This window comes from Pleurodeles waltl, chromosome 11, assembly GCF_031143425.1.
Source record: "Pleurodeles waltl isolate 20211129_DDA chromosome 11, aPleWal1.hap1.20221129, whole genome shotgun sequence".
Lineage (NCBI taxonomy): Eukaryota > Metazoa > Chordata > Amphibia > Caudata > Salamandridae > Pleurodeles > Pleurodeles waltl.
Window position 1 is genome coordinate 469,377,963 of NC_090450.1, and position 12,037 is coordinate 469,389,999.

The 12,037-nt window shown below is 44.4% G+C and overlaps 1 long non-coding RNA gene across 1 annotated transcript in view; it reads left to right on the forward strand.

The window, feature by feature from the left end:
• Positions 1 to 2,113: 2,113 nt before the first annotated feature.
• The window catches only part of LOC138266634 (uncharacterized), a 76,537-nt gene continuing 66,613 nt past the window's right edge, over positions 2,114 to 12,037 (forward strand). Inside the window, exons 1-2 of the long non-coding RNA XR_011199588.1 lie at positions 2,114 to 2,137; positions 3,235 to 3,377. This is a non-coding gene — a long non-coding RNA (uncharacterized lncRNA). The remainder of the gene's footprint in view (positions 2,138 to 3,234; positions 3,378 to 12,037) is intronic.

Here is a 12,037-nt window from a genome sequence, read left to right on the forward strand (position 1 = left end):
TATAATAAGATTAGGATACCTTTTCTTTAAACAGTGCCTCATGCTGAATTTCTACCACTTCTAACTGCTAATAATTAAATGGGTTACTTGGTCAGTTTTTTACCAGCTCCCACAACTCCCAGGGTCAAGAGCGCGTAGGCTGATATAACTCCTAGTATTAAGACACCTGCAGCATGAATCTGCATGTAATCTGTCAAGGAGCCTGTTCCAAATCCAATCCCATGAGGATAGTGGAGAGTGTAGGTGCAGCTTCTACAGACATGCGGTCAGATAGATGCTTGAGCTATTCTTTGAGAAACTCCGCTTCTCATCCTTCAGAGGATGATAACATGCAGAGCACTGAATCTGTTAATTATAAACTCCTACCACTTCTAACTAAATTGGTTACTGGGTCATTTTTTAGCAGCTTCCATAACTCCCAGGGGCAAAAGCGCGTAGGTTGGGATAAATCAGTGTTAAGGCACCTGTGGCATGAGTCTGCATGCAATCTGTCGGAAGCATATTCCAATCCCATGAAGTTAGTGGAGGGGGTTGGTGCAGCTACTGCAGACATCAGATCAGGTAAATGCTTGAGCTATTCTCTAAGAGACTGCGCTTCTCATCCTTCAGAGGCTGGTAAAATGCGGAGCGCTAAATTTCCAAATAAAAACTCCTGAAATGCTTGTAGTCTAAGGAAGCTCACTTGGCAGCAGTGCTTAATTTGTAAATAAAAAAGTGCCGGTGCCAAGGGCCTTCTCTTAAACACTCGGCTCCTGCAATTAAATGTGTGAACACGGAATACTGAGGTGACGTAATCCTGAAGCCATCCCGGGCCTCCTCAATCCATATAAAGCCACTCCCTGCCCCTTCTGCTCACTCTTGCAGCTTTCTGCTTTCTCCCTTTGTGACGCTTTTCGTTTTTCCCTTCATCCGTCTTTCCCATATGTGTCTTCTGCTCACAGCAAATGCTTGAGGCTGAAGAATAAGCCCCGGCCCTCAAAAATAAGTGCTGGTGCTCAGCACCGGAAAAAACAGCCACAAATTAAGCACTGCTTGGCAGGCTTCATAGAGCAGCTTGTAGCGTTCATCGTGCTTGTGTAGGGTCACATGCTGCAGCCCATCTTCAGAGGGGGTGCAGGGGCACCGGGCAAACGGCTCAACCTTCCGGCACAAGTGTACATGTCCCCTTTGGTGCCACAGTGAGCCCATGTGGTCCAAAGTGCATGCCCTCATTGTCGCCCAGGTTAGTCTTCTTCATGGATATAGATGCGTTACTACCTCCTTGATACCGCCAGGTGTGTCATCACCAAGGCAGGTTCTGTTAGTGGATGCAGACACAAAGGGGCATAAACACTTTATCTCATCCTTGATACAGCCAGGTATAGCTTCCTCCCTACCATTATCCAGGTACGTCTTCCTGGTGGAGCTAAGCAAGTTAGCTCTTCCTTGATCACGCCAAGTTTGCCTTCATCACTAAGGTAAATACTGATTGACGGGAAGAATTATTTACTACATTATTCGGCCACACAGCAGGGGTTCTGTTTCTGTGCTGAAAGGTGTGTCTGGCACGGAACTATAAAGTAATTGCATTTTTGTAAATATTGTAAATTAAGTTAATGTGATTCATAGCTGCGTCGTGATTTCTCACCCATATAACAGCTGTTACGTTTTTATTTGTGTTTTATCTGAAAACATGCACAACTCTAAATCAATTTCATGGTTTGGGATCATTTCCCCAATTTAGAGTAATTGATTTTCATCAAACGATAAACATTGGAACTCTAGCAAATGGCAAGTACCATAGCCGCACACAGAAGGGGCGAACAAGACAATAGCTAATCTTAAACAGGTCGTTTTGGACTACTTCTGAATACTACGCATGCCCAAGCAATGCTCAGCCGGCTCGCTGAACTCCGCGGAATTCGGCAGAGTTTTTTAGTACCTTCACAGAAACTCCACTACAAGGTGCATTTTTATTGGCGAGCGCAAAGCACTCCATCCATAAAGTAATCTCTCTTTGGGCTTCAAACCACGCCCAGGTTACGTCAGACTCTTTCATTGGTTCCTGGGCATGCTCTTTAAAATCCGCTTGCTTTCATTTGTGAAAGGCATGCATAGTCATGCCTTTTCCGGTGTTGAGCCCACCTACAGAGCACCGGTAAACTACTAGAAACATACGAGGCCGATGTTTTGAGCCTGGTTTCTGGACAACTTTATCTGTTAATTTTCCCCGCAGCGCAATCGCACTGGGGTTTACATAGCGCGACCGTGCTCCGTTTTTTCGTTTTAAATTTCAGCGCGATCATGCTGTTTTTTTCTCTTTTAATTTGTGTGGCAAGAAAAGTTAGGTTAGGAGTTTACAACGCAAATAGCTCCGACTCGAGCAAATGCGAGCCCCGTTGCGTTGAAAATGCTTGTTTATCCTCTAGTTGCACACTTCATGGGAAGTGAAATATGAAACATGACTTAGCGAGTAATTGAAATGGCCACAAAACAGCAAGAGCAAGAGATTGGCAATAAATTGTACAAGACTAGAATGCGAGAGGATACAGTGCTGTGAATTGATCAATCACTGACTCATTTTGATGGAAATGTTATAGTACTGTAAGAACTCGACTTTGTACTAAGCAGTGGGTTTAAATTCGTTATTTACGTGGATTAAGCAACTAGCCGCCTTATTGTGTGATTAGATCTGCCATGACACAATGCTGCATGCAGTGGAAGCAAGGCACATATTAGTTGAAGAATTGTTAGCTGATAACTAACATTTGTTGTGAATCTTTAATGTGACCTGTTCTGCATCATGTAATTTGTTTTAGCAGTCGTAGGTTCAATACGCCGGTACGCTTTATTCCATGCCTTTGTTTTTCCATTCTTGACATTTTTGTTTCGTACAAATTAGTTTCTCAAATGCATTTCATTTTCATCTTAACTAAAATGATTCTTTATAATCTTCTGAATTTTCTAATATTGTTTTTAGTACATTTTTCTAAGAATTGAATTTTATCTTTGAGTGGCAAATTTCATTGTGAAGGCTGTTGTAAATGTCTTGCTAGCTTACTCTCAGGAATAGGTCCCAGTCCTTTTGATTCCGCTCCATACAAGTTTGTTTGACCAACTGCTTATTCCTACATTGTCTTCTGAGCCACACAGTCCTTTGATGCTGTTTGCTTTGTTTCTCCTTTGTGATACAAGTCTTGCTCCAAGGTTCATCGGTCATAATTAATTTGGGCATGAATGCCGCTCTCCTTTCAGAAGCAAAACACAGACGGAAAGTGACATTTGAGTGCTGTCCCCTTCTCCTTAAGGATAAGCCACTCCTCTGGGCCTAACATGATGAACTCACGTCACCTATACTTGAACCTGTTTTACCTATCCCCTGTTACCATCTATCATGGGTGAGTAGTTTCCCAAATGGACACATTTATTCTATAACAGGGTTAGCTACAGTTTAGCCTCAATCGTGTACATCAAGGGTACTTACCTCTATAGTCTGATTAGAGAGCTTATCATTTTCAGGTAACTCTCATTATTGAATATTCTTCTCATGTCACTCACTGTGGTGGCTCAAACCAGTCACTTACCAGTTTCTATTTTCGAATATTTCCATTTTATTTCCCAAGCACCAACAGTATGTCTGATATGAACTTTCTAATCATAAGTAACCTATTTTTCATTTTTCAGTTGCATTGGAGATCTCTTTGCTACTATTTACCTACTTTTTAAACATCTCTTGCCATTTCAGGAGCATTTGAGACTGCTACACACTAGTACATACTGAAATCTCTCTATTTCTACTTGCTAGGCTTTAATATCAAATGTGTTCAATTTCTACTAGTCTTACCTTTAATCTGTCTCAATGTAAATGGGCAATATTGTTATCTCTCCTGATTATGACCTCAGAAAGCAATCATTAAAGTTAAAACATCAACATCCAACTTCCAGGCTTGGTCCCAGTATAAACTACTATGCCCAGAGCCTTGAATTATTGTGAATAATTAATTTAGCCGGCTCGTCCGAGTGCAGTTTTTTTGTCTTTTGTATGTACTTACACGTAGGGACATTTATTATTATTGCTGTTTGTAAGACCACTGGGACACTAAATAATTGCTTGTTTGTTTTTCTAATGTTTCTCTAAGGTCTGTCTATTATGCATTTTGTTTCTAACTAAATACCATTGTGTATCAAGGGAGGCTAGCTCAAAATTTTAACATTACTGTTCTCAGTAATTTAGTTGCTGTATAAATAACTGTGGTTGAATTCAGATGCTTTCAACATTAAATGTGTGTAGCAGACGATTTGCTAATAAAATACCAACCTGTCCCTGAGTGAGTCCTTGGTGAACCACTGTTCTAGATGACTGCTCTCTCAAACATCAAATATATGTCAATGTACTAAAATAAACTTACTTCATTTCCCGCAAAAGTACAAAAAATACAAGAGTCGATACTGCAGCAGAGATTGTTGACAAAAGATGAGTGATGTGTTCTCTCCATAATCCAATATCGAATATGACTAAGGAGTCAACAAAGAAAAGGGAGGAGTCATCAGGACATGAAGAGAAAGTTATTACCGTACATAAAGTAGCCTCACTCGCTATGGCATTTTCCCAATAAACAAATGTTTTTGCTCTAAAAAAAGTTGCTTAGGTGATCAGTTCAGAAATAACTCAAAATTGATTTTGCACAATAATCAGTGCCTGGCATTAAAAACATCAGACATTCATATTGTACAAAGCCATATTCTCATGTTTCATCGATTAGTTTCTCACGTAAACAAAAATCAACATTTCCCCTTATATCATCTCCTACATGGTGCCTTAGGTTTGCAGGAGCTTTTAAATTGGAATATCCCAATGCTTCTTAGCATGTCACAACAATCAAGAGCAGAGCTGGCGCTGATTCGAATTGAAGGGTCCTATTGGTCAGTGTTCATTCAAATGAGGACTGCCTTCTTGTGCATTGTGGCTGCAGTGGATGTTACGGGGTGAATAAATAAATGCAGATAGTCCACACCCTGCGAAGCAAAAAGGTCCAGCTGCATCAGCTTCATCTCTTTTGAAAGCTAACACCACCTCACATGCACTCGGGATTAAAAGACTCTACAAAAGTGTCAAGCACCAAGACCTTTTGGAAAAATACTCACAGCCTTGGTTCACATCTGATCATTGCCAGGGGCACTGTAGCGCACACTGTCTAGTGCAGCAATGTGGGCGTGGAGGCACAGCCTCCTGTTGTGTTGACAGGATGATTCTTTTTTAAGCTGAGTTCACTAAACTACCTGAGGGTGGGAAACAATCATACCCTCTGCAAGCTGGTGAATGATGGAAGAATGAATTAACACCATTTGGGTTTAAGAAAAGAGGCAGTCTGTGACGTCATCTTCTCTCATTAACAAATTTGTAATATTTGTGTCTATTTGGTCATTTCACAGGGAAAATATGGCGAACAGTTGCAAATGCTCAGCAATAAAAGGCTGACTCCAAAAGATAGATTTTACACTTGTAAATGTATTCCTTGCCAACAGTAGACTTACACCTAAAAATACACTTACAGGTATGAATTCCTTCAGTTTAGGAGGTGAAGATTCCTAAGACTGAATATACCACTGAAAAATCAAAGGATAATCTAACATTGTAGCTAGGTATGACAATAGGATATAAATGTATGCTTAAAAAATAGAAATCCACTGAAAACGCAATGGTTAAAGTGATGTTATAGTTATAGCACTGCAGATTATTGAATAATGTAGAATGGAGGAGTGACCCACTTAGAGAAGGTTAACCTCACAGTGTGGTTGTAAGCATGGCTCTAAGGTAGTATGCCATTGTTCTCATCTCAGGAAAGGTGTGTAGTGTATTTTATCAAACTACAAAAGGTTGTCCATAGGGCCTCGCTGAAAGTATCTTTTCAGTGGCTAATGCATACCAGTCTGCCTCTTAACTTAAAATTGGGCTTATGTTAAGTCTGTAAGAGGGTGATTCCATTAAGGTGAACCCCAAAAGCCGAGCATCACGTGGGGTTGGGTGGTAATAGGGGTTGCCAGCAGGGCCTGCACACAGGCCAGGCCCTGTGGCAAACCCTCGCTATGCATAGCTGAAGGCCCTGTGCAGCGCAGGGTTGGGTGGTTATAGGGTCTGGCTGCGGGCCGGGCCACATGCCAGGCCCTACAGCCAACAGCCACCATGCACAATTATGGTTGGATTAATGTATAGGAATGACAATTACTTTGCATTAAAAAAAGGAAGAAATTCACTGAAAAAGCTACAATGATGTTATAGTTAGGGAATAGAATTGTAAAAAACATTGAAATTCAGTTAAAAAAAAAACTCAGGTTACAAGACGTTACAATTAGGTTCACATTTTAAAAGTATCAAACCATAGAAATTCACCAATTATAGTTAGAGTTATCTCACATAACTATTACTTGTGCTAAGGTACTATATCTCGCACCCTTACCATGTACTGCTAATTACCCCACATAATAGTTCACTCATGACATCTTTGATAACATTGATAATATGGACACGAGTTATAGTTACATGAGATAACTCTAACTATAACAGGTGAATTTCTTTCTATGGTTTGGTACATTTAAAATGTGAGCCTAACAAGAATGTCCAAGTGAACCATTGCTTTTTATAAGAGAATATATATATATATATATATATATATATATATATTCCTACTAGCGGTTCCAGTAGGTACCTATAGTTAGAACCATTTATTCCATTGATAGAGCGTTTTTTGTGTTGTCAATAACTTTTGCGCAGTTTTATGGATCTTCACAAACTTTTCAAAACCTATAATTTTGTCAGTACAGGTGTTGCCTTTAAAGTTTTGGAGGGATCAATGAGCTGGGGCAAGAAAAGTAGGGGGGGTGCTAAAAATGTCTTTCACATTCTACGGCAGTGGGATTTTTCAAATTGTTGAACATGACTACATCCTGAACCGCTGAATGGAATTACACCACATTTGGCAAAAAGCTAGCTCTTTGTCAAGAAAGTGTGCTTTTTGTGATTTGGTGTAAATTCTTTAAGTAGTTTTGGAAAGATTAGAATTGAAGAAATATAGATATGTAGGGACACAGATCCTCAGTGGATCCAACTGTTCCCTTGCTGATATCTGATTGGCTGTCAACACTTCAACAAGGAAGTTTTGGCAGCTATCTTGGCACTCACCTTCAGCCGAGACCCCCAAAAAAGTGAAAAAAATTAAAGGGGCCACGGTAGGGTCACTCTGAGCCCCTAGCCCAGGGGTCTTCAAACTGGGGGGCAAGCCCCCCTAGGGGGACCTCAGATAATCCCAGAGGGGCGCTAGGCTCTGGCCAAACGGGGCATTATGGAGAGAACACTGATGTTTTTTAAGTAGAAAAACACTTATTGCATTTTTTAAAAGGCAACAGAACTTAAATGCAATGTTTAAATAAGTCTAGACATATTTAAACATTGCCAACTTAATTGAATAATTGTGGAAAATCCTTAGGGGGGCCCCGGAGATTTTTTTTTCCGCACTGGGGGGGGGGGGGGGCGTGGCATTAAAAAGTTTGAGAACCACTGCCCTAGCTGTGGTCTAGGGGTACCTCATGGACCCAGCCCAGGCTAAAATTCCTTTTTTTAAATATCGGGGAAAATCCACAGATCCGCAGCTTTCTGCAACATTTAAAAAAAAGAGAGTGGCATCCAGCCCTTTTCTTTTCTTTTGCCCCAGACGGACCAGGTCCCTGGGGCATCAGGGGCTTTACAAAGGAGTGGGGCACATAGGGCCCACCTCCTATGTACTTGTATTAGCCCCCGGACTGCCACCTCCCTTTGGCAAATGTTGAATGAAATGCAGGGGGGATGCACCCCCCCCACAGCCCTGTGGACCAACACCTCCCCAGCGCAAATGTTGAATTAAATATAGGATTGCCACATGCCTCCCTACAGCCCCAGGGACCGCCACCTCCCTGGGGCAAATGTTGGACTAAATGAGGAGGCCATGCTGGCCCCTGGGCAAATGTTGAATGAAATGCGGGGGTTGCAAGGTGCCACACACTGCCCCGGGGACTGCCACCTCCCTGGGGCTCATGTTGAATTCTATGTGGGGGCCACAAAGCCCCCCCACAGCCATGTGGACTGCCACCTCACCAGGCTAATTCTAATGTTGTAGGGGGGCTGCAGAGCCCCCTCGAGGAGCAAATAATTTCTGTGGGAACAGCCACCCCACAGGGCTGGCTCCTGCTATGTACTGAGGAGCCTACCCCTGGACATAGATGTGTGCTCTGACTTGGTGGGAGCTTTGACAGCTCCTGCCAAGTCAGAGCAAACACTTTGCTCACAGCAAGTGAGAGCTGTCTAACAGCTCTAACTTGCTGTGAGCTGAGGTCTCCTCTGTTTCCCTGCATTCAGACTTGCAGGCAGGGAAGATGCATCTCCCTCTCTGTGACAGCAATTCCGGTTCCTGTGGGGGTCAAGGAACCAGCTCGGACTTCAGAGCCCTTGAGGCTCCCCACATGGTGCCATTTCACACGGGTGCATTGGGGGGCACCCTGGAGAGATGGCCGGGCCATGGGGCCTTCATGGCCAAAATTGGCCCAGGAAGGGGGGCTGCGCAGCCCGCCTTCCCATTTAACAGTGGTAGGCCCCAGGGGGTTTGGAGACCCCTGGGACAAAATCGGCCAGGGGAGTGGGGCCGCATGGTCACCCTCCCTAAAAATATTAAAAAAATTATGAAGCCGGGTGTTAGAAAAAGGGATCTCTAGTTGACAGTCGGTTTGCACCCTGTCCAAGTAGGGACCTTCACTGTAGTCAGGATAAGGGAGCTACCCAGCGCAGGTAACTCCTGCTCACTGCCTTGTTAGCACGAGCAGGCAGGCTTATCTCAGAAGCAATGTGTAAAGTATCTGCACATAACGCACAGTAATACAGTGAAAACACTTCAAAAGGACACCACACCAGTTTTAGAAAAATAGCCAATATTTCTATCTATAAAAATGAGGACAATCTCATACAATAATAAAGTTATACATTTTGCAAGAATTACTTAAAAATATAGTTCCTGGAAGTCGATAGCTCTGTCTGGGGCTATCACAGCATCTTGAACAACAAATTCAACAGTTCAGGCTGGCTGCGGTGTCGCGGGCTAGCTATGGTGTTGGGAAGAACCGCAAAAAGTACCTTGGAAATGTAGGGCATCATGATCCTCACAATGAGACCTGGAGTGCTGCGTCGCAGACATCGGTTCTGGAGGTCGGTTTTGGGGTTGTCGGGCACTTGAAGTCACATGTGTTGCAGATCGATCTCTGGGTTTATGACGAGGTAAGGAGCGCTGGCGTGGCTGGCATCAGGGCTGCAGTGCGAAGCTGGACATGCGACGTGCAGTGCACACAGGTCACTGTGCAGGCAGCATCACGGTGACAGCGTCCTGCGTTGTCAGTGAGACCAGTGATGCAGTGTGAAGTGGGGCGGAATGACATGCAGTGTCTCCAGGTCATGGTGCAAGCAGTAACATTGTTGTTGCTGAAGTGCTGTTTTCTATAGGCCCAAGACGGTGGGGTGGAATGGGGTGGGCTCCGAGCAGCTCCCACGGGTCACAGTGCAGACGGGCATCTGTTGACAATACTGGAGTCGATGGTGCTGGCGTTGGTGGACTGGGACTGCGGTGCGGGATGGGACAGTGCTTTGTGTACCTCACAAGCAGTGTCCACAGGCCATAGTGCAGGCAGCGGCATCAGTGTCAGTGTGGAGCAGCATTGCTGGGGATGCCAAGGATGTGGTGTGAGTAAGGCGATATGGAGTGCGGGGCCCTCAGGTCACGGTGCATGCAGCAGCTCAGTGAGGACATCAGGTGTCGGCATCAGTGAGACCAGGGCTGCGGTGTGATGTGGGGCACAGCTCCATGTGGTGTCGTCAGGTCACAGTGCAGCCAGCGGCGTCGCTGATGGCATTGCTGTGGTTTTTCTACTGTTGCAGCACAAGACCCACAGTTCCCAGTGCTGTAGGCAGATGAAGCTAAGGTCTTTGATATCACTGAGACTCCCAACAGCCCTTAGAGAAATTTCACAAGCAAGATACACAGCAAGGTCCAGTCTTTGTCCTCTTTAAGGCAGAAGCAGCATCTGCAGGCGAACCCAGCAAAGCACACACAACAAAGGGGCAGTACTCCTCCCCCAGCTCTTCAGCTCTTCTCCTTGGCGGAGGTTCATTCTGATCCAGAAGTGTTCTAAAGGTCTAGGATTTTGGGTTCACTACTCATACCCAGTTCTGCCTTTGAAGTAGGCAAACCTCAAAGGAAAGTCTCTCTTGTTGACAATACCCTGCCTTGCCCAGGCCAGGCCCCAGACACATACCAGGGGGTTGGAGAGTGCATTGTGAGAGGGCATGCACAGCTCATTTAAGTGTAAGTGACCAGTCCTCCCTCCACTCTAGCCCCAGACAGCCCACAGGATATGCAGGCTACATCCCAGCTCCCTTTGTGTCACTGTCTAGAGGGAATTCACAGCAGCTCAACTGTCAGTCTGACCCAGACATGGAATACACAGGCAGGCAGAGGCACAGAATGTTTTAAGAAAGAAAATGCCCACTTTCAAAAAGTGGCATTTTCAAACAGACAATTTAAAAAACAACTTTACAAAAAGATGTGTTTTTAAATTGTGAGCTCAGAGACCCTAAACTCCAAATCTCTATCTGCTCTCAAAGGGAAACTGCACTAAAAAAGTTATTTAAAGGCAGCCGTCATGTTAACCTATGAGAGAGATAGGCCTTGCAACAGTAAAAAAACTAATTTAGCAGTCTTTCACTGTTAGCATATTTGAAGCACATCAGTACATGTCCTACCTTCTAAATACACTGCACCCTGCCCATGGGGCTACCTAGGGCCTACCTTAAGGGTGCCTTACATGTAGTAAATGGGAAGGTTTGGGCCTGGCAAGTTAGAATACTTGCCAGGTCAAATTAGCAGATGTAATCTGTACACACAGACACTGCAGTGGCAGGTCTGAGACATGCTCACAGGGCTACTCATGTGGGTGGCACAACCAGTGCTGCAGGCCCACTAGTAGCATGTGCTTCACAGGCCTGGAGCGCCTCTGGCGCACTTTATTAGGGACTTGCCAGTAACTCAAATATGCCAGTCATGGGTAAACCAATCACCAATACAATTTACATAGGGAACACTTGCACTTTAGCACTGATCAGCAGTGCTAAAGTGCGCAGAGTCAATAAACCAGCAAAAACAGAATCCACCATACCATAAAAATAGGAGGTCAAAAGGCAAAAAGTCAGAGGAAACACACCAAAAGTACAAGGTCAAACACTGGGCCCCGGGATGGGGCCCCTGTGGCAGAGATGGTCCCTGCAAGGGGGTCATGTGGCTCCCCCCATGGAATTGTAGTGGGCCCTGGGGGATAGTATCCCTGGGACCTAATTCGACCAGGGGAGGAAGGCTGCACGGCCCCCTCCCCCACAATGCACATTTATCCAACGAGGTAGCACTTACTAACTAACCAATAGAAAGTGCTTCAGTTGAATAGACATTTTGTATAAACTGTAGACTATTGTTGGATAAATGAGCAGATGTGCTTCTGTTCTGGCCATGATGCTCATTTCACAGAAATTAAACCTCAACAGGAAGCACTTACAAATCTGAACGGAGAAGGTGCCCCAGTTGAAGCTCCACTTCTGGAAAGTACAAATGATCCTAACACCTTGCTTAGCAAAGGCAAAGCAAGAGTGCTTACTCAGCGATTCCATACTGAAAAACGATCTGAAATCCTTCATGAAGGTGAATGCATCTTTCTCCTGTTGGAGTGCAATCAGACACTCTCACACCCACATAGACACTCTCACACCCAGACAGACACTCTCACAGCGACTCTCATACCAGAGACACCCTCTCACACCTATTCTCACACCCAGAGAGACAGGCCCTGCAGACAACTCCTACTGTGCATGGCCAAAGGCAATACGCAGTGTGGGGTTGTATGGACAGGTTGGCCTCAGGAACTGCCCATGGGGCACAAGTTATAGATTCTTTAGACCACAAGTTCTAGTTACTTGAAATAACTCTAACTGTAAATG